This window comes from Nerophis lumbriciformis, linkage group LG05, assembly GCF_033978685.3.
Source record: "Nerophis lumbriciformis linkage group LG05, RoL_Nlum_v2.1, whole genome shotgun sequence".
Lineage (NCBI taxonomy): Eukaryota > Metazoa > Chordata > Actinopteri > Syngnathiformes > Syngnathidae > Nerophis > Nerophis lumbriciformis.
Window position 1 is genome coordinate 55,990,423 of NC_084552.2, and position 23,236 is coordinate 56,013,658.

Consider the following 23,236-nt stretch of genomic DNA (forward strand, 5'->3'; position numbering starts at 1 on the left):
AGTCTTTGGTATCTGGTATCTATGGCCGTGTTCAGCAATACTGACGTTGTGTGGATGTTGTTGTATTCCCTGTCTGTTCTCTGTTTAACCGTCTGATTACCACAGCGATTAGCCCAGCAGATGATAAAGCTGTTCAGATGTACTTCCTGGTGGACGACAAGGAAGATGAATCTGAAGACGAGGATATCTACCAGGATGGTGTTCCTGATTTATTTCCAGAAATGTCATAAATATGAGGAAAAATGTATGTTCAATTCTGAGTGTAAACATAACTTTGTCGTAAGGAAATTAACCATTAACTGAAAATTGCAAGAAGAAGTTATTAGGGATAAGGAGATTATGGGAACGTTTTTGCGATAAACAGGAGGGAATTGTTGGAATAATTGTTTGTAAGTTATCACAAAAGAAACGTTGTATTATGAATGCTGTCTTTCGAGGCCTAACAAGAGGAAGAAAGCTCGTGAAACGCCACTGTGATTTCAACACGGACAGATGGCAGGATCTGCTCAACTTCCAGAGGAACTCTCTTTGAAGTGTTAAACGAACTCTCTTTGAAATATTTCACATACTCTCTTCCAACTATTTGGTAACCGAGGTCAACGCTATTTACGACCCGCTGCCCTCTTGAAGTCCCTGTGGTCAGGAGACGGGAGGGGTTATCCATTGTCCTCCAACACCTGCCCCAGCTGGATCCAGGAAGAGCCCAAGCCCGAGAAATCCTCTTCTTGGACTTCAAAGCGACCGAAAACAATGACTGTTTTACATACTTCCCAATCCTGTTGTGACATGTGTTGGTGCGTGAACATTGAACATCTGAATAAATGAGGAGACGAAAACCTTCTTCGTCAGAGCGTGGTGCAGGACTGTACAGAGAGTGCAGTGGCCATGTCTCTCCTCAATATTGAGTCCAAATTGAATTCTGTCTCTGTTTGATTCCTTGCCTTTTGTCTTGTTTAATAGATGTCCTCAGTGTTGTCAAAATCACCCCAAACTTGACCCAAAGTTTGTGCTTCGAAATATGTTTGTCTATTATAGTTTTTATGTATAACAGTTTATAGTTTATTGTTATTAACGTGTAATTATTATGTTATTATTCATAACCAACACCCTTCACCACCTACCTTGTCAAAATCCCCCCAAATTTGTCCCAAAAGTTTGTGCTACATTTTTGCTTCAAAATATTTTTTGTCTAATGTAGTTTTTATGTTAACAGTTTATAGTGTAATGTTATTAACGTGTAATTAATGTGTTATTATTGATGATATTGTTAAAAAAAAAGTGTGTGTTCTATTCATGTTTGGAGGCCAAAATACTTGGACATGATGCCCAAAACGCAAACTTTTCCCTTCCTGTGCATTTGGCACACGCTGACCTCGTGACGCTACTGTCGCCATTTTGCGAGAAAAAAGTGCGATCCAGACGAGCAAACGAGTAAACTGGATGGTGCCGCTAATTATGGCCTTGCCTGCTTTGACAAGGAAGTTGTGTTTCAAAAACGATATCGACTTCTGAGCGGCGCCCACATTGCTGCCTTTTCTGTCTCCGCCGAGTTCAGAGCCCCCATGGGAAATATATGAAATATCATTAAGTGGCTGATGGTGTCGTATCGCATTCAATCAAGCGCTCCGATCCATCTGCACTCGAGGATATCAGGCCGGATGTCATGAGGTTGAAGGACATCATAAATTTGCATAAATGGAATTTATTATCCATTTGGATGACTAATAACCACGGTCCAACACCAATATGTGTCCGACACAGGAGCAAGGCAAGGGACATTGGTATCTCTCTGATACTGGCAAGAGGTCTGATACTAACTTGATATAAAAGGGGCAATTTGGGGATTGGTATCAGTTTTTTTATTCATATCGGTCTGATACTGGTATCAGTAAGATACGTGTACAGTATGAAATATGAGTTCAGTTATGTGTTGATGTCCGCCTTTGAACTCTTTTGTGGGAATGATACTGTGATATCGATGCGATACTGACAACTATTGTACGTTCATCAGTGTTGTACTCATATTTTCAGATCAAGGTTTTAAGAAAGTTATTTTATCCAAAACTCCCTATACTGTACATTAGTCTGATACAGATGTCAATTGGATACTTGTAATAAATTATTAGTGTTTATCAGCCTTTGAACTCTCGGGGTGGCATATGCTTCTAATAGTCCGATACTGATACTTGGTGTCATTATGATAATCTTATCCGATATCAATCTAATGCAAATGATTGTTTTAGAGTGAACAAATATCACATCTCATAATGGTTTAATAGTGGAATTAGTCCAATACTGACATTTGGTATCAGTCTTATAGCTTTGTGTCATATCTGTCTGATAGTGATATCAGTAGGACACTTGAACAGTATGAAATATTAGTGCAGATATCAGTGTTGATGTCGACCTTTGAACTCTTATGTGGGGATGATTTATAATGGTCTCATACTGACCTTTGGTGTCAGTCTGAAAAATCATATCTGGTATCGACGCAATACTGACAACTATGGTCAGTTCATCAGTATTGTACTCATATTGTATGTGATAATGGTTTTATTTGTCCAATACTGACATTTGGTATCACCCTACACTGTACTTCTTGTCTGATACAGATATCAATAAGATACTTGTAATAAATAGTAGTTCAATTCGATTGATATCAGCCTTTGAACTCTAGAGATGGCTTATGCTGTAATAGTTATTAGTCTTATAGCTTTATATCGTATCTGTCTGATAGTGATATCAGTAGGATACTTGTACAGTATGAAATATTAGTGCAGTTATCAGTGTTGATGTTGACCTTTGAACTCTTATGTGGGGATGACTTATAATGGTCTCATACTGACTTTCGGTGTCAGTCTGACAATCATATCTGGTATCGACGCGATACTGACAACTATGGTCAGTTCATCAGTATTGTACTCACAATTGTATGTGATAATGGTTTTATTTGTCCAATACTGACATTTGGTATCACCCTATACTGTACTTCAATCTGATACCAGAATGATGCAGATGTCAAAAAGATACTGTAAACTATTAGTGTTGATATCAGCCTTTGAACTCTAGGGATGCTTATGCTGTAATAGTCTGATACTGATACCTGTGTCATTATGATAATCTTATCCGATATCAGTCTAATTCTGATATCGATGCAAACAATTTTATAGTGAACCAATATCACATCTCATAATGGTTTAACAGCAGAATTATTGATATTTGGTATTCGTCGTATACCTTTATTTTATATCTGTCTGATACCTATATCGGTAAGATACTTGTACAGTATGAAATATTAGTGCAGTATATCAACCTTTGAACTTTTATGTGGGGATGACTTATAATGGTCTCATACTGACATCTGGTGTCAGTCTGATATCGGTCTGATTCCGATATCGATGCGATGGCGATCACACTTGTCACTTCAGCACTTATATTTGATTTTGAATCAATATGATAATCAAAAAGGGTTTGATGCTGTTATTTTTCCAATACTGACATTTGGTATCAGTCTCAGACTCTGTCTGGTATAAGTCTGATACTGATATCAGTAAGATACTTGTAATAAATATAAGTGCAATTATTAGTGTCGATATCGGCCTTTGAACTCTCATGTGGGGATGACTTTTGGTTTAATACTGACATCCGGTGTCAGTCTAATAATCATATCTGATATCGGATAAGCGGAAGAAGATGGATGGATGGATGGATGGATATCAGTCTATTTCTGGTATTGATGCGATACTGATAACTATTGTCAGTTCATCAGTATTGTACTCATATTTTCAGAATGTTATTTAACCAATACTGACATATGGTATCACCCTACACTGTACTTTTATCTGAAATCAGTGTGATAGAGATATTGTGAAAATGAAATGATAAAATCTGTTAGCAACACCCCTCTGCCCCCACCCCTCCCCCCTCCCCTCCGCCATAAATAGCTTGTATTTTTCCCAGCATCCCTTGAGGCCAGGAGAAGAGATTGCCGGATTGATGGAGGAGGGAAGAGAAGAAGGTGCTAATATCGCTGTCAATCAACATCTCATGCAACACCTGCACACTGTAGGCAGATTGTGCACATGAAGGCAGCATACACAAATGTGCACATGAAGGCAACATGAACACACAAAATGTGCACATAAAGGCAACATGAACACACAAATGTGCACATAAAGGCAACATGAACACACACGTGTGCACATGAAGGCAACATGAACACACCCATGTGCACATGAAGGCAACAGGAACACACAAATGTGCACATGAAGGCAACATGAACACACAAATGTGCACTTGAAGGCAACATGAACATACAAATGTGCACATGTAGCCAACATGAACACACAGATGTGCACATGAAGGCAACATGAACACACACGTGCACATGAAGACAAAATGAACACACAAATGTGCACATGAAGGCAACATGAACACACATGTGCACATGAAGGCAACATGAACACACATGTGCACATGAAGGCAACATGAACACACAAATGTGCACATGAAAACAAGCTATGCACACAAATGTGCACATGAAGGCAATATGAACACACATGTGTGCACATGAAGGCAACATGAACACACAAATGTGCACATGAAGGCAACATGAACACACAAATGTGCACATGAAGGCAACATGAACACACAAATGTGCACATAAAGGCAACATGAACACACAAATGTGCACTTGAAGGCAACATGAACACACAAATGTGCACATAAAGGCAACATGAACACACACGTGTGCACATGAAGGCAACATGAACACACACGTGTGCACATGAATCAAATCAAATCAAATCAAATCAACTTTATTTATAAAGCACATTTAAAATTTACCACAGGGGTAGCCAAAGTGCTGTACAATGAGCAGGTTAAAAGATAAAACGAGTATCGAGCAAACACAACACAACACAAACAGAACATGATAAAAAATAAATAATTAAAATAGAATTAATAAAAACATAAAAACATAAAAACAGGATCACAGCAGGTGTATTATGGGGCGCCATTGCAGGATGGATATCACTCAGTGTTAAAAGCCATGGAATAAAAATATGTTTTTAAGAGAGATTTAAAAACAGGAAGAGAGGAGGCTTGTCTAACACTCAGGGGTAGGTCGTTCCAGAGCTTGGGAGCAGCAACGGCGAAAGCTCTGTCACCTCTAAGCTTCAGCCTTGTGTCAGGGACCGTCAACAGCAGCTGATCGGCTGATCTTAAGGATCGGGTGGGGCAGTAAGGCTGAAGGAGGTCGGAGAGATAGGTTGGCGCGAGGTTGTTTAGACATTTAAAAACAAATAAAAGGAGTTTAAAATGTATTCGGTAACGCACAGGGAGCCAGTGAAGGGACGCTAAAATAGGGGTGATGTGCTCACGTCTGCGGGTCTGTGTTAGCAGACGAGCAGCAGAGTTCTGCACGAGCTGCAGGCGGGCGAGGGAGGCCTGGCTAATGCCAACATACAGGGCATTACAGTAATCAAGACGAGTCGAGATAAAAGCGTGGATTAATTTCTCAAGATCATGTCTTGATAGAAGCGGTTTCACTTTCGCTATTTGGCGTAATTGATAAAAGCTTTTTTGAACGACGCTGCTGATTTGTTTTTCGAATTTAAAATCTGAGTCAAACTTTACCCCCAGGTTTGTGACAGAGTCGCTGAGATACGGGGTCAGAGTGCCGAGGTCAACGTTGGGGGAGGGAGAGCGACTTGGACCGAATAACATAACTTCTGTTTTGTCTTCATTTAGGCTCAGGAAGTTAGCTGAAAGCCAGACTTTGATGTCGTGCAGGCAGTCAATAAGATGTTGAACCGTGTTATTTTGTGCCATGGGAAAATAAATCTGGCAATCATCGGCATAAAAATGAAATGCAATACTGTACTTCCTAAAAATAGAACCAAGGGGGAGAAGGTAAAGCGCAAATAAAATTGGGGCAAGGATTGAGCCCTGGGGGACCCCATGTGGTAAAGGAGCTGTGGACGACATAAAACTGTCTACTTTTACACAAAAACTCCTGTCGGTTAGGTACGACCGGAACCAGTTAAGGGCGGCGCCCTTAATGCCCACACAGTTCTCAAGACGAGTGATTAAGGTGGCGTGGTCGACGGTGTCGAACGCAGCAGACAGATCTAAAAGCACCAGGACAACATATTTACCAGAATCAGTGGACAGGAGGATATCGTTAAAAACTTTTAGAAGCGCTGACTCTGTGCTGTGGAGGGCTTTAAAACCGGACTGGAACAGCTCAGTGATACCATTATCCTCTAAGAAGGGCAGCAACTGACTGTAGACAACCTTCTCTAATATTTTGGAAATGTATGGAAGATTAGAGATAGGTCTGAAGTTAGAGAGGAGAGAGGGGTCGAGGCTGGGTTTTTTAAGTAGAGGTCGTACCACTGCATGTTTAAACTCTACTGGAACTATTCCAGAAGAGAGGCTACTATTGATAATGTTAAGGACACTTGATCCAATAGTAGCAAGTACCTCCTTAAACAGGCGAGGTGGGAGGGCATCTGCAGGAGAACCAGAGGGCTTCATATGACTAACTGTGTCACTTAAAAAAGAAAAGGACACCGGCTCAAACTGATGGAAAACAGAAGAGAAATGCAGGGGAACAGAAGGGTCATATGAAGGCTGAGATAGACTGGCTCTAGTTGACACAATTTTGTCAGTGAAAAAATGGAGACAATTTTCACAGAATTCAAAAGAAGCATCAAAACCAGCAGATTTGGGAGCATCAATGACAGTGTTAATAGTTTTAAACAGAACTCTGGGGTTGTTACAGTTAGAAGATATAATCTGAGATAGATATATATTCATTTCTGCTTTTACAGTCATCTGAAAGGAAAACAGGCTTTCTTTAAAAATGGCAAAGGACACATGCAGCCTGTCTTTTTTCCATTTTCTCTCTGCTCTTCTACATACGCGCCTGGCAGCCCGAGTGACGTCATTCAACCAGGGTTGAGGCGTGGCTTTAGCGCGGCGGCATTTGAAAGGCGCGATCGTGTCCAGTGTTTGTGAACAGATAGAGTTGAACCCAGAAACCAACTCTTCAGTATTCAGACACACAGATGCTGCAGAATTATCATCACAAAGAGTCGAAAAAATAGAGGAGAACCGAGCAGGAGACGAAGAATTAAACATGCGAGAGCGTTGGGGCGGTGCGCACAATTTAACTGGACACTGCGTGGGAATATCAAACAAGATCGGCATGTGATCAGAGAACACAGCGTCGCAAATGTCCAAATTAAAAACACACAAACCATACGAGAGCACTAAATCGAGTGTATGCCCGCGTTCATGTGTAGAACCACACACAGACTGTACAAAGTTAAATGAGTCGATTATATTCATGTCAATCAACATGAATGTGCACATGTAGCCAACATGAACACACACACGTGCACATGAAGGCAACATGAACACACCCATGTGCACATGAAGGCAACATGAACACACAAATGTGCACATGAAGGCAACATGAACACACAAATGTGCACATAAAGGCAACATGAACACACAAATGTGCACATAAAGGCAACATGAACACACAAATGTGCACATAAAGGCAACATGAACACACACGTGTGCACATGAAGGCAACATGAACACACAAATGTGCACATGAAGGCAACATGAACACACAAATGTGCACATAAAGGCAACATGAACACACACGTGTGCACAGGAAGGCAACATGAACACACAAATGTGCACATGAAGGCAACATGAACACACAAATGTGCACATAAAGGCAACATGAACACACAAATGTGCACTTGAAGGCAACATGAACACACAAATGTGCACATAAAGGCAACATGAACACACAAATGTGCACATAAAGGCAACATGAACACACACGTGTGCACATGAAGGCAACATGAACACACAAATGTGCACTTGAAGGCAACATGAACACACAAATGTGCACATAAAGGCAACATGAACACACGTGTGCACATGAAGGCAACATGAACACACAAATGTGCACTTGAAGGCAACATGAACATACAAATGTGCACATGTAGCCAACATGAACACACAGATGTGCACATGAAGGCAACATGAACACACCCATGTGCACATGAAGGCCACAGGAACACACAAATGTGCACATGAAGGCAACAGGAACACACAAATGTGCACCTGAAAGCAACATGAACACACAAATGTGCACATGTAGCCAACATGAACACACACACGTGCACATGAAGGCAACATGAACACACCCATGTGCACATGAAGACAACAGGAACACACAAATGTGCACATGAAGGCAACATGAACACACAAATGTGCACCTGAAGGCAACATGAACACACAAATGAGCACATGAAGGCAACATGAACACACAAGTGTGCACTTGAAGGCAACAGGAACACACAACTGTGCACCTGAACGCAACATGAACACACAAACGTGCACCTGAAGGTTACATGAGCACACAAATGTTCACCTGAAGGCAGCATGAGCACACAAATGGGCACATGAAGGCAACATGAACACACAAGTGTGCACTTGAAGGCAACAGGAACACACAAATGTGCACCTGAAGGCAACATGAGCACACAAATGTGCACCTGAAAGCAACATGAACACACAAATGTGCACCTGAAGGCAACATGAACACACAAGTGTGCACTTGAAGGCAACAGGAACACACAAATGTGCACCTGAGAGCAACATGAACACACAAATGTGCACCTGAAAGCAACATGAACACACAAATGTGCACCTGAAAGCAACATGAACACACAAATGTGCACATGAAGGCAACATGAGCACACATATGTGCACATGAACGCAGGGCCGGCCCGTGGCATAGGCCGTATAGGCAAATGCTAAGGGCGCCGTCCATCAGGGGGCGCCACGCCAGTGCCACAAATGTTGGAGAAAAAAACAGGAAAAAAAACAGTTGGTACTATTATTTCTAAATACAAAAAATAATCCCACGTTAATTAAAATGCAAAGTAAAGCCTATTTAATAGAAATATTATTTGTTACAACATCACGCCCCCCCCCCCCTCCTCCTCCCCCTGCACGGTGCGCCCCTCCCTTCCCGTATCATGACTCTTTTTGGACGTCACCACATCAAAAAATCAACACAAGATGTCAAAACGGCCAAAACTGTCAGGTGCCCAGGGAAGAAAAAAGAGAAAAGAAGAGGAGGAGAAACGAGAAAAGACAGAAGTAGCAGGTAGGTAACGTTAGCCTACATGAAATTATTTGTCTGTTACAGAATGTGATAGTAACCTGGCTTTTTAGCATTAAGCTAATGTTACATGATTCGGCAATTGCTAATCAATAAATAGCTAGTTCTGTTTTAACGTCGGGTTAATATTGTGGAGGGGGCTAAATTGTTATGGAAAATAATAATGTAACGTTAGGTAATTACAGTACTCCCACCTTACATTCCTCAGGGACATTTCTTTCTTTCTTTAGTTTATTTGGAACATGACCACACTTACATCATAATACATCACACAATTTCATATCATTTCATTTTACATCATGCCCGAAAAAGAGTAGGAAGAAGCAAATCTTATTTAATCCTACCCCTTTCCCACTTCAAAGCGTTTACAAATATATAGAATCATTTACTGACCTTTTTATATAATAAAATAACATCTATGAATTAGTATACAACAGTTTTGTAATATGTAATTAATTAATTCAGTCATTATTAACATACTGAGATGAAGAATATCTTATTTTCAATAAGGTTGAAAGTATTTCTCATAATTCTTCTTCTTTGTACTCTGTAAGCACTATTATTTTGAACAACCTCTTAAACTGGATCATATCAGTACAATTTTTAACTTCTTTACATAATCCATTCCATAATTTAATTCCACATACTGATATGCTAAAAGTTCTAAGTGTTGTACGTGCATATAAATGTTTGTATTAGATCTTTTAAGCAGGTGTTTTTTGTTTACATTGTTATTTCCTTCTGGTTAGCTAATGTTTGCCCTGCAGGTAATAGTCACTTTTCCACCCCTTTATATATTAGGTATAGTTGTAAGTAAAAAAAAAAAAAGGTCAAAGACAAAGCTATTCGGGTTCTTGTGAGTATATACACTTCACTGCCGATGTGGGGGGGCGCCACCTAAAATCTTGCCTAGGGCGCCAGATTGGTTAGGGCCGGGCCTGCATGAACGCAACATGACCACACACATGTGCACCTGAAAGCAACATGAACACACAAATGTGCACCTGAAAGCAACATGAAGACACAAATGTGCACCTGAAGGCAACATATGCACACAAATGTGCACATGACAGCAACGTGAACTCACAAATGTGTACCTGAAGGCAACATGAACACACACATATGCACCTGAAAGCAACATGAACACACAAATGTGCACCTGAAGGCAACATGAGCACACAAATATGCACCTGAAAGCAACATGAACACACAAATGTGCACCTGAAAGCAACATGAACACACAAATGTGCACATGAAGGCAACATGAACACACAAATGTGCACCTGAAAGCAACATGAACACACAAATGTGCACCTGAAAGCAACATGAACACACAAATGTGCACATGAAGGCAACATGAGCACACATATGTGCACATGAACGCAACATGACCACACAAATGTGCACCTGAAAGCAACATGACCACACAAATGTGCACCTGAAAGCAACATGAACACACAAATGTGCACCTGAAAGCAACATGAAGACACAAATGTGCACCTGAAGGCAACATATGCACACAAATGTGCACATGACAGCAACGTGAACTCACAAATGTGTACCTGAAGGCAACATGAACACACACATATGCACCTGAAAGCAACATGAACACACAAATGTGCACCTGAAAGCAACATATGCACAGAAATGTGTACCTGAAGGCAACATGAACACACACATATGCACCTGAAGGCAACATGAACACACAAATGTGCACCTGAAAGCAACATGAACACACAAATGTGCACCTGAAAGCAACATGAACACACAAATGCGCACCTGAAAGCAACATGAACACACAAATGTGCACCTGAAAGCAACATGAAGACACAAATGTGCACCTGAAGGCAACATATGCACACAAATGTGCACATGACAGCAACATGAACTCACAAATGTGTACCTGAAAGCAACATGAACACACAAATGTGCACCTGAAGGCAACATGAACACACAAGTGTGCACTTGAAGGCAACAGGAACACACAAATGTGCACTTGAAAGCAACATGAACACACAAATGTGCACATGAAGGCAACATGAGCACACATATGTGCACATGAACGCAACATGACCACACAAATGTGCACCTGAAAGCAACATGAACACACAAATGTGCACCTCAAAGCAACATGAAGACACACATGTGCACCTGAAGGCAACATATGCACACAAATGTGCACATGACAGCAACGTGAACTCACAAATGTGTACCTGAAGGCAACATGAACACACAAATATGCACCTGAAAGCAACATGAACACACAAATGTGCACCTGAAAGCAACATGAACACACAAATGTGCACCTGAAAGCAACATGAAGACACAAATGTGCACCTGAAAGCAACATGAACACACAAATGTGCACCTGAAAGCAACATGAACACACAAATGTGCACATGAAGGCAACATGAACACACATATGTGCACATGAACGCAACATGACCACACAAATGTGCACCTGAAAGCAACATGAACACACAAATGTGCACCTGAAAGCAACATGAACACACAAATGTGCACATGAAGGCAACATGAGCACACATATGTGCACATGAACGCAACATGACCACACAAATGTGCACCTGAAAGCAACATGACCACACAAATGTGCACCTGAAAGCAACATGAACACACAAATGTGCACCTGAAAGCAACATGAAGACACAAATGTGCACCTGGAGGCAACATATGCACACAAATGTGCACATGACAGCAACGTGAACTCACAAATGTGTACCTGAAGGCAACATGAACACACAAATATGCACCTGAAAGCAACATGAACACACAAATGTGCACCTGAAAGCAACATGAACACACAAATGTGCACCTGAAAGCAACATGAAGACACAAATGTGCACCTGAAGGCAACATATGCACACAAATGTGCACATGAAAGCAACATGAACACACAAATGTGCACCTGAAAGCAACATGAACACACAAATGTGCACCTGAAGGCAACATGAACACACAAGTGTGCACTTGAAGGCAACAGGAACACACAAATGTGCACCTGAAAGCAACATGAACACACAAATGTGCACATGAAGGCAACATGAGCACACATATGTGCACATGAACGCAACATGACCACACAAATGTGCACCTGAAAGCAACATGAACACACAAATGTGCACCTGAAAGCAACATGAAGACACAAATGTGCACCTGAAAGCAACATGAACACACAAATGTGCACCTGAAAGCAACATGAACACACAAATGTGCACATGAAGGCAACATGAACACACATATGTGCACATGAACGCAACATGACCACACAAATGTGCACCTGAAAGCAACATGAACACACAAATGTGCACCTGAAAGCAACATGAACACACAAATGTGCACATGAAGGCAACATGAGCACACATATGTGCACATGAACGCAACATGACCACACAAATGTGCACCTGAAAGCAACATGACCACACAAATGTGCACCTGAAAGCAACATGAACACACAAATGTGCACCTGAAAGCAACATGAAGACACAAATGTGCACCTGGAGGCAACATATGCACACAAATGTGCACATGACAGCAACGTGAACTCACAAATGTGTACCTGAAGGCAACATGAACACACAAATATGCACCTGAAAGCAACATGAACACACAAATGTGCACCTGAAAGCAACATGAACACACAAATGTGCACCTGAAAGCAACATGAAGACACAAATGTGCACCTGAAGGCAACATATGCACACAAATGTGCACATGAAAGCAACATGAACACACAAATGTGCACCTGAAAGCAACATGAACACACAAATGTGCACCTGAAAGCAACATGAACACACAAATGTGCACCTGAAAGCAACATGAACACACAAATGTGCACCTGAAAGCAACATGAACACACAAATGTGCACATGAAGGCAACATGAGCACACATATGTGCACATGAACGCAACATGACCACACAAATGTGCACCTGAAAGCAACATGACCACACAAATGTGCACCTGAAAGCAACATGAACACACAAATGTGCACCTGAAAGCAACATGAAGACACAAATGTGCACCTGAAGGCAACATATGCACACAAATGTGCACATGACAGCAACGTGAACTCACAAATGTGTACCTGAAGGCAACATGAACACACACATATGCACCTGAAAGCAACATGAACACACAAATGTGCACCTGAAGGCAACATGCGCACACTGAGGGATGAAAGTGTTGATTAAGACGACAGTGAAGAAGATGAGGAGCATTTACTTATCATTGTTTAATCACGTGACTTAAGCTATAACCAGGTGGTTAGTGGCGAGGAAAAGTTGTAATTTGTGCTGTACTTTGTGAGTGTCGACCGAAGAAGACCGGACTGAGTGTAATGAACACGGCGGCGCGTGTCTGTCAACCAGGGGCGCAATTATGTGCGCTTGTCACTTCCTGACACCGCGCCTGTCGCTTAGCAACGCCGTCTTCCTGATGCTGCTAAAGTTGGAGTCTCATTTGAATATTTGCTGGTAAATTTTCAAAAGGTATTTCTGCAAAAAGGATTCGGGTGTGACTTGAGTTGGAAACAGAGAGGAACTGTAACTTTCCCAGACAGCAGGAGGGAAGGCAGCGTTCATAATTAGTGCGCCATTTAATCATCAAAACACATCATTTGGCTTCTCCGCCTCCGCAACTCTATGAATAGGACATGTTCTTGTTTGCCTCTCGCTGCTGTCAGACACATAACTGCTGTGTTTATGGACTTTCTATCTTGCTTCTTGAAAGCAATTATTTGATACGTGGTGCGTTTCAGCTCTGAGAAGCAGAAGAAGGCATCGCCGCTCATCAGTGCAGCGCGAGTGTTCCCCTAGTGGCGGCCAGCTGTACTGCTGTTGTATTGCATCCCGATAAACTTCGATTTAGACAAACCGTATTGATCCACGAGGGAAATTGTTCCACACAGTAGCTCAGTTACAAAGGATGGAAAGGATAATGCAGGTATCAATCAGTAATAGTTCCTCTAATGTTATTTCATCAAAAAGAGAGAGACTATTTTGTATTGCAGTATCCGTCGTAGATACAGTTGTATCTGTGTTCATAGAACCCAGTTGTAGCTGGGATGCGTTGTCTTTAATCTCCTTTCTAATGAGTTCAATTTTCTTATTAAAGAAATTCATAAAGTCATCTGCCGAGTGGGTGGAGCTATTGGGAGGAGTCCCTTGTTGGGTTAGCGATGCTACTGTACTAAACAAAAATTTAGGGTCGTTTTTGTTGAGGCGGATGAGATTTGAGTAATATTTAGCTTTAGCTAAGGTAAGCATGCGTTTATACGATATTAAACTATCACTCCATGCTTGATGGAAAACCTCAAGCTTGGTCGCGCGCCATTTGCGTTCCAACTTTCTACATGATAATTTATGAGCTCTGGTTTCCTCTGTAAACCGTGGGGTGCGCCTTTTAGGGGCCCTTTTTTGTTTTAGCGGTGCTATACTATCAATGGTTTTGCGCAGGGCATTGTCAAAGTTGTTTAGTTGTTAAGTTGTATAAAGTAGACTTTAAAAAAGTACCATAGTAGCAATATAAAATATAACATATGTAATATTTACATAAGCAACGGCAAAAACAACATATAAATTAATATAATCATTAAGTATTTTATTTTCTACATACATTGTTTAAATTATTTTTTTTTTTAATGAGTTTGTTTTTGTTCGATTCAGTTATTTATTATCATTTATTTCTGGCCTCTTCCTTAGCTCCGCCCACTTCCGTATGCGTCGTCCAATCAGCTCCCAGTCTGCTTAAGGTATGTTTTGTTGTTTTTTTGTTGTTTTTTTAAGCTTTTTTGTTTAACTTCATGCCTCGTGTTTTATGTTTCAATCAATCAATCAATCAATCAATCTTTATTTATATAGCCCTAAATCACAAGTGTCTCAAAGGGCTGCACAAGCCACAACGACATCCTCGGTACAAAGCCCACATACGGGCAAGGAAAAACTCACCCCAGTGGGACGTCGATGTGAATGACTATGAGAAACCTTGGAGAGGACCGCATATGTGGGTAACCCCCCCACCCCTCTGGGGGGAGACCGAAAGCAATGGATGTCGAGTGGGTCTGACATAATATTGTGAGAGTCCAGTCCATAGTGGATCCAACATAATAGTAAGAGTCCAGTCCATAGCACTGATGGACCTAATAATACAAAAAGCTCCTTGATAAGTTTCCCAGGAAGTGGGTCAAGTAAACATGTTGTTTGTTTTATCCCACTTACACGCTGTAATAGTTCCTCTAATGTTATTTCATCAAAAAGAGAGAGACTATTTTGTATTGCAGTATCCGTCGTAGATACAGTTGTATCTGTGTTCATAGAACCCAGTTGTAGCTGGGATGCGTTGTCTTTAATCTCCTTTCTAATGAGTTCAATTTTCTTATTAAAGAAATTCATAAAGTCATCTGCCGAGTGGGTGGAGCTATTGGGAGGGGTCCCTTGTTGGGTTAGCGATGCTACTGTACTAAACAAAAATTTAGGGTCGTTTTTGTTGAGGCGGATGAGATTTGAGTAATATTTAGCTTTAGCTAAGGTAAGCATGCGTTTATACGATATTAAACTATCACTCCATGCTTGATGGAAAACCTCAAGCTTGGTCGCGCGCCATTTGCGTTCCAACTTTCTACATGATAATTTATGAGCTCTGGTTTCCTCTGTAAACCGTGGGGTGCGCCTTTTAGGGGCCCTTTTTTGTTTTAGCGGTGCTATACTATCAATGGTTTTGCGCAGGGCATTGTCAAAGTTGTTAAGTTGTTAAGTTGTATAAAGTAGACTTTAAAAAAGTACCATAGTAGCAATATAAAATATAACATATGTAATATTTACATAAGCAACGGCAAAAACAACATATAAATTAATATAATCATTAAGTATTTTATTTTCTACATACATTGTTTTTTTTAATGAGTTTGTTTTTGTTCGATTCAGTTATTTATTATCATTTATTTCTGGCCTCTTCCTTAGCTCCGCCCACTTCCGTATGCGTCGTCCAATCAGCTCCCAGTCTGCTTAAGGTATGTTTTGTTGTTTTTTTGTTGTTTTTTTAAGCTTTTTTGTTTAACTTCATGCCTCGTGTTTTATGTTTCAATCAATCAATCAATCCAATCAATCTTTATTTATATAGCCCTAAATCACAAGTGTCTCAAAGGGCTGCACAAGCCACAACGACATCCTCGGTACAAAGCCCACATACGGGCAAGGAAAAACTCACCCCAGTGGGACGTCGATGTGAATGACTAGGAGAAACCTTGGAGAGGACCGCATATGTGGGTAACCCCCCCCCCCCCCCCCCCCCTCTGGGGGAGACCCGAAAGCAATGGATGTCGAGTGGGTCTGACATAATATTGTGAGAGTCCAGTCCATAGTGGATCCAACATAATAGTAAGAGTCCAGTCCATAGTGGGGCCAGCAGGACACCATCCCGAGCGGAGACGGGTCAGCAGCGCCTGCCGATGCACAGGCGAGCGGTCCACCCCGGGTCCCGACTCTGGACAGCCAGCACTTCATCCATGGCCACCGGACCTGTGCCCCCCCCTCAAGGAAAAGGGGAGCAGAGGAGAAAAGAAAAGAAACGGCAGATCAACTGGTCTAACAGGGGGGCTATTTAAAGGCTAGAGTATTCTAGAGTTTCTTAACCAAGTTCTTAAAACTAATTAATGTCTGCTTAAAGGCTTGTTTTATTCCTATTAAGTTAATAGAATAATTCATATTTTTTCTTTTGTGTGACCCCAAAAAGCATTTCAAAAAAGTATAATAAAGTGATAAATCGTTATGAAAATAATGTGTATTTATTTCCGTATTTACACATTTATACAGTTAATTTTCAGGCATGGCTTCATTTAAATTGATTGCAATGCTGCTTACAGTCACTAGAGGACGTAGTTTGGTTGGAGTTGAGTAGATATTTATATTTATGTGGTTGCTTATTACAACATTTTTAAAATCTCAGCTTTTACTATAACCCACCATGTATTGTATGGTATATGCATCACTGTTGTGTAATTATTACATTTTCATTTTTCAGCAAAGCAGATTTCATAATACATATAACAATACAAACAACATTGCACGCTATAATTAAAAAAAGATACAACCCTAACCCTAACCCTAACCCTAACCCTAACCCTAACCCTAACCCTAACCCTAGGGTTAACCCTAACCCTAACCCTAACCCTAACCCTAACCCTAACCCAACCCTAACCCTAACCCTAACCCTAACCCTAACCCTAACCCTAACCCTAGGGTTAACCCTAACCCTAACCCTAACCCTAACCCTAACCCTAACCCTAACCCTATTCCAATAGTATATCAATTTATGACGTTCTTTGCATGTTCTATTCTAAAATCTAATCCACTATTATTATTATAATTATTATTATTATTAATGCCAATCAATGAATAGCCAAGCTTTGTACAACAGCGCCTCCCAGTGGCACATTCTGGTACTCATTCTTACAGTTGTAGATGTAAATAATAAATGTACTGTATATTTTATTAATAATAATTACAGTGTAACATGTTATAGATTTAATATCAGTAGATAAAACTTTTTCTAAAATCGCAATCATGTATTGATAGTTAGAAATAAATACAGTTAAAATGTTGTTGTTTTTAATATTAATGAATAGAATTCTGATATAAAATAAAGTTAATGCAACAAAAATATGTTCATAATATACTATTATGTTGTGTATAATTTAAAATAGAAATACTTATAATCATAATGTATTAAAATGAGAAAATGAAAACATGTATAAATAATATATTGGTATAGGTATTAAAATATAAAAATCAAATAACGATAATAAAAAAAATATTTAAATATATTATTCAAAATCAATTTGAATTGAATTCTGGTTCATAATTAAGATCAAATATATTTCTGTTTATTGTTATATTTCATTAGAATAAGAATGTGTATGTGTATATGCTGTAGATAATGTTAAATGTTTGGAATTGACTTGCAATGATGTGTCAAAGTATGTTCTGTACAATTTAATAACGGTAAAATGTGCCGTTTTAATATAGTTACAGAAATATAATATGACAATATCCGCACTTGTGGATATTGGATATTGTAATCATAATTATAATGTACCATTTTATAAATTTAAAATTGGTAGATACAATTTAGTCCTAAAATTGCAATCATTTAATTAAATACAGGTGCAATTTTATATTTGTAATATTAATGAATACAATTCTGATTTAAAATAAATAGTGATACCAATTGAACATTTTCATCATTTAGCAGTGTGCATGTTACATATCATTAAAAATAAAATGTTTGTAATCACAGTTAATTAAAATGACAATTAAAATGAGAAAATATACAAACAAAATAGTGGTATATGTATTATAAAATAAAATAAAAAATTATATATATAAAATAAAAAAATCTTTAAATATATTATTCAAAATCAATTTGAATTGAGTTCTGATTCGTAATTAAGATAAAATGCATGTCTGTTTATGGCTTTATTTCATTAACATAAGAAGGTACATATCAAATATTTGGATTTGACTTTCAATGATGTGTCGAAATGTATGTTCTATATAATTTAATAACGTTAAAGTGTGCCATTTTGTTATAGTTCAAATGTATTACAGAAATATAATATGACGATATATCCACACTTGTGGATATTTTGTTATAATCATAATTACAATGTACAATCGGTAGATACAAATTTGTTCTACAATTGCAATCATTTATTTCATATTTATTATTAAATACAATTAAAAAACATTTTTAAATTTGATAAAATTCTGATATTGATACTAAATAAATACAGTTATAAGAATGACAGTATTTTCATAATTGTAATTACAGATATAATTATTGTAATCATGGTCAACTAAAATTACAACTAAAATGAAAAAATACAATAATAGAGTGGTATTTATAAATAAATAAATAAATAAATGGGTTGTACTTGTATAGCGCTTTTCTACCTTCAAGGTACTCAAAGCGCTTTGACACTACTTCCACATTTACCCATTCACACACACATTCACACACTGATGGAGGGAGCTGCCATGCAAGGCGCTAACCAGCACCCATCAGGAGCAAGGGTGAAGTGTCTTGCTCAGGACACAACGGACATGACGAGGTTGGTACTAGGTGGGGATTGAACCAGGGACCCTCGGGTTGCGCACGGCCACTCTTCCACTGCGCCACGCCGTCCCTTAAACAATAAATAACAGATTTAAAATATATATTTCAATGTGTTATTCAAAATCAATTTGAATTAAGTCCTTGTTTATAATTAAGATAAACATAGCTGTCTGTTTATTGCTATATTTCATTAAAATAAAAAAATGCATGTATTTATGCTGTAAATAATACCAAATATTTGGAATTGACTTGCAATGATGTGTCTAAGTGTATGTTCTATATCATTTAATAGCATTAAAATGTGCCATTTTATTATAGTTCAAATGAATTATACAAATATGACAATATCCACACTTTTATTATAATCATTATTACAATTTACCATTTCATACATTTGAAATCGGTAGATACAATTTAGTTCTAAAATTGCAATTATTTGTTTAATAATTATTAAATACAGTTAAAATGTGTTTTATTTTTCATATAAATATATATATAAAAAATATAAATGTTTGATATTAATATTCAAATATACAATTCTGATATCAGAAAGTTATAGTAATGACAATATTTTCACAATTATTATGTATAATTAAAAATATGTAATCTTGATTAATTAAAATTACAATAAAAATAAAAATATGTATAAATAATAGAGTGGTATCTGTATTATAATATAAATAACGAATTATGAATCCAAAAATATAATAAAATGTGTTATTAAAAATTGAATTGAATCCTTGTTTATAATTAAGATTAAAAAAGGTCTGTTTAATGCGTCTCCCATAACAATGTGACCTCTGACTATGTTAAGGTAACGTGCGGAGTTCCTCAGGGTTCGGTTCTTGGCCCTGCACTCTTTAGTATTTACATGCTGCCGCTAGGCGACATCATACGCAAATACGGTGTTAGCTTTCATTGTTATGCTGATGACACCCAACTCTACATGCCCCTAAAGCTGACCAACACGCCGGATTGTAGTCAGCTGGAGGCGTGTCTTAATGAAATTAAACAATGGATGTCCGCTAACTTCTTGCAACTCAACGCCAAGAAAACGGAAATGCTGATTATCGGTCCTGCTAAACACCGACATTTATTTAATAATACCACCTTAACATTTGACAACCAAACAATTACACAAGGCGAATCAGTAAAGAATCTGGGTATTATCTTCCACCCAACTCTCTCCTTTGAGTCACACATTAAGAGTGTTACTAAAACGGCCTTCTTTCATCTCCGTAATATCGCTAAAATTCGTTCTATTTTATCCACTAGCGACGCTGAGATCATTATTCATGCGTTCGTTACGTCTCGTCTCGACTACTGTAACGTATTATTTTCGGGTCCCCCTATGTCTAGCATTAAAAAATTACAGTTGGTACAAAATGCGGCTGCTAGACTTTTGACAAGAACAAGAAAGTTTGATCATATTACGCCTATACTGGCTCACCTGCACTGGCTTCCTGTGCACTTAAGATGTGACTTTAAGGTTTTACTACTTACGTATAAAATACTACACGGTCTAGCTCCGTCCTATCTTGTCGATTGCATTGTACCATATGTCCCGGCAAGAAATCTGCGTTCAAAGAACTCCGGCTTATTAGTGATTCCCAGAGCCCAAAAAAAGTCTGCGGGCTATAGAGCGTTTTCTATTGGGGCTCCAGTACTATGGAATGCCCTCCCGGTAACAATTAGAGATGCTACCTCAGTAGAAGCATTTAAGTCCCATCTTAAAACTCATTTGTATACTCTAGCCTTTAAATAGCCCCCCTGTTAGACCAGTTGATCTGCCGTTTCTTTTCTTTTCTCCTCTGCTCCCCTTTTCCTTGAGGGGGGGGGGGCACAGGTCCGGTGGCCATGGATGAAGTGCTGGCTGTCCAGAGTCGGGACCCGGGGTGGACCGCTCGCCTGTGCATCGGCTGGGAACATCTCTACGCTGCTGACCCGTCTCCGCTCGGGATGGTGTCCTGCTGGCCCCACTATGGACTGGACTCTTACTATTATGTTGGATCCACTATGGACTGGACTCTCACAATATTATCCCGAGCGGAGACGGGTCAGCAGCGTAGAGATGTTCCCAGCCGATGCACAGGCGAGCGGTCCACCCCGGGTCCCGACTCTGGACAGCCAGCACTTCATCCATGGCCACCGGACCTGTGCCCCCCCCCCCCCCCCTCAAGGAAAAGGGGAGCAGAGGAGAAAAGAAAAGAAACGGCAGATCAACTGGTCTAACAGGGGGGCTATTTAAAGGCTAGAGTATACAAATGAGTTTTAAGATGGGACTTAAATGCTTCTACTGAGGTAGCATCTCTAATTGTTACCGGGAGGGCATTCCATAGTACTGGAGCCCCAATAGAAAACGCTCTATAGCCCGCAGACTTTTTTTGGGCTCTGGGAATCACTAATAAGCCGGAGTTCTTTGAACGCAGATTTCTTGCCGGGACATATGGTACAATGCAATCGACAAGATAGGACGGAGCTAGACCGTGTAGTATTTTATACGTAAGTAGTAAAACCTTAAAGTCACATCTTAAGTGCACAGGAAGCCAGTGCAGGTGAGCCAGTATAGGCGTAATATGATCAAACTTTCTTGTTCTTGTCAAAAGTCTAGCAGCCGCATTTTGTACCAACTGTAATTTTTTAATGCTAGACATAGGGGGACCCGAAAATAATACGTTACAGTAGTCGAGACGAGACGTAACAAACGCATGAATAATGATCTCAGCGTCGCTAGTGGATAAAATAGAACGAATTTTAGCGATATTACGGAGATGAAAGAAGGCCGTTTTAGTAACACTCTTAATGTGTGACTCAAAGGAGAGAGTTGGGTGGAAGATAATACCCAGATTCTTTACTGATTCGCCTTGTGTAATTGTTTGGTTGTCAAATGTTAAGGTGGTATTATTAAATAAATGTCGGTGTTTAGCAGGACCGATAATCAGCATTTCCGTTTTCTTGGCGTTGAGTTGCAAGAAGTTAGCGGACATCCATTGTTTAATGTCATTAAGACACGCCTCCAGCTGACTACAATCCGGCGTGTTGGTCAGCTTTAGGGGCATGTAGAGTTGGGTGTCATCAGCATAACAATGAAAGCTAACACCGTATTTGCGTATGATGTCACCTAGCGGCAGCATGTAAATACTAAAGAGTGCAGGGCCAAGAACCGAACCCTGAGGAACTCCGCACGTTACCTTAACATAGTCAGAGGTCACATTATTATGGGAGACGCATTAAACAGACCTTTTTTAATCTTAATTATAAACAAGGATTCAATTCAATTTTTAATAACACATTTTATTATATTTTTGGATTCATAATTCGTTATTTATATTATAATACAGATACCACTCTATTATTTATACATATTTTTATTTTTATTGTAATTTTAATTAATCAAGATTACATATTTTTAATTATACATAATAATTATGAAAATATTGTCATTACTATAACTTTCTGATATCAGAATTGTATATTTGAATATTAATATCAAACATTTATATTTTTTATATATATATTTATATGAAAAATAAAACACATTTTAACTGTATTTAATAATTATTAAACAAATAATTGCAATTTTAGAACTAAATTGTATCTACCGATTTCAAATGTATGAAATGGTAAATTGTAATAATGATTATAATAAAAGTGTGGATATTGTCATATTTGTATAATTAATTTGAACTATAATAAAATGGCACATTTTAATGCTATTAAATGATATAGAACATACACTTAGACACATCATTGCAAGTCAATTCCAAATATTTGGTATTATTTACAGCATAAATACATGCATTTTTTTATTTTAATGAAATATAGCAATAAACAGACAGCTATGTTTATCTTAATTATAAACAAGGACTTAATTCAAATTGATTTTGAA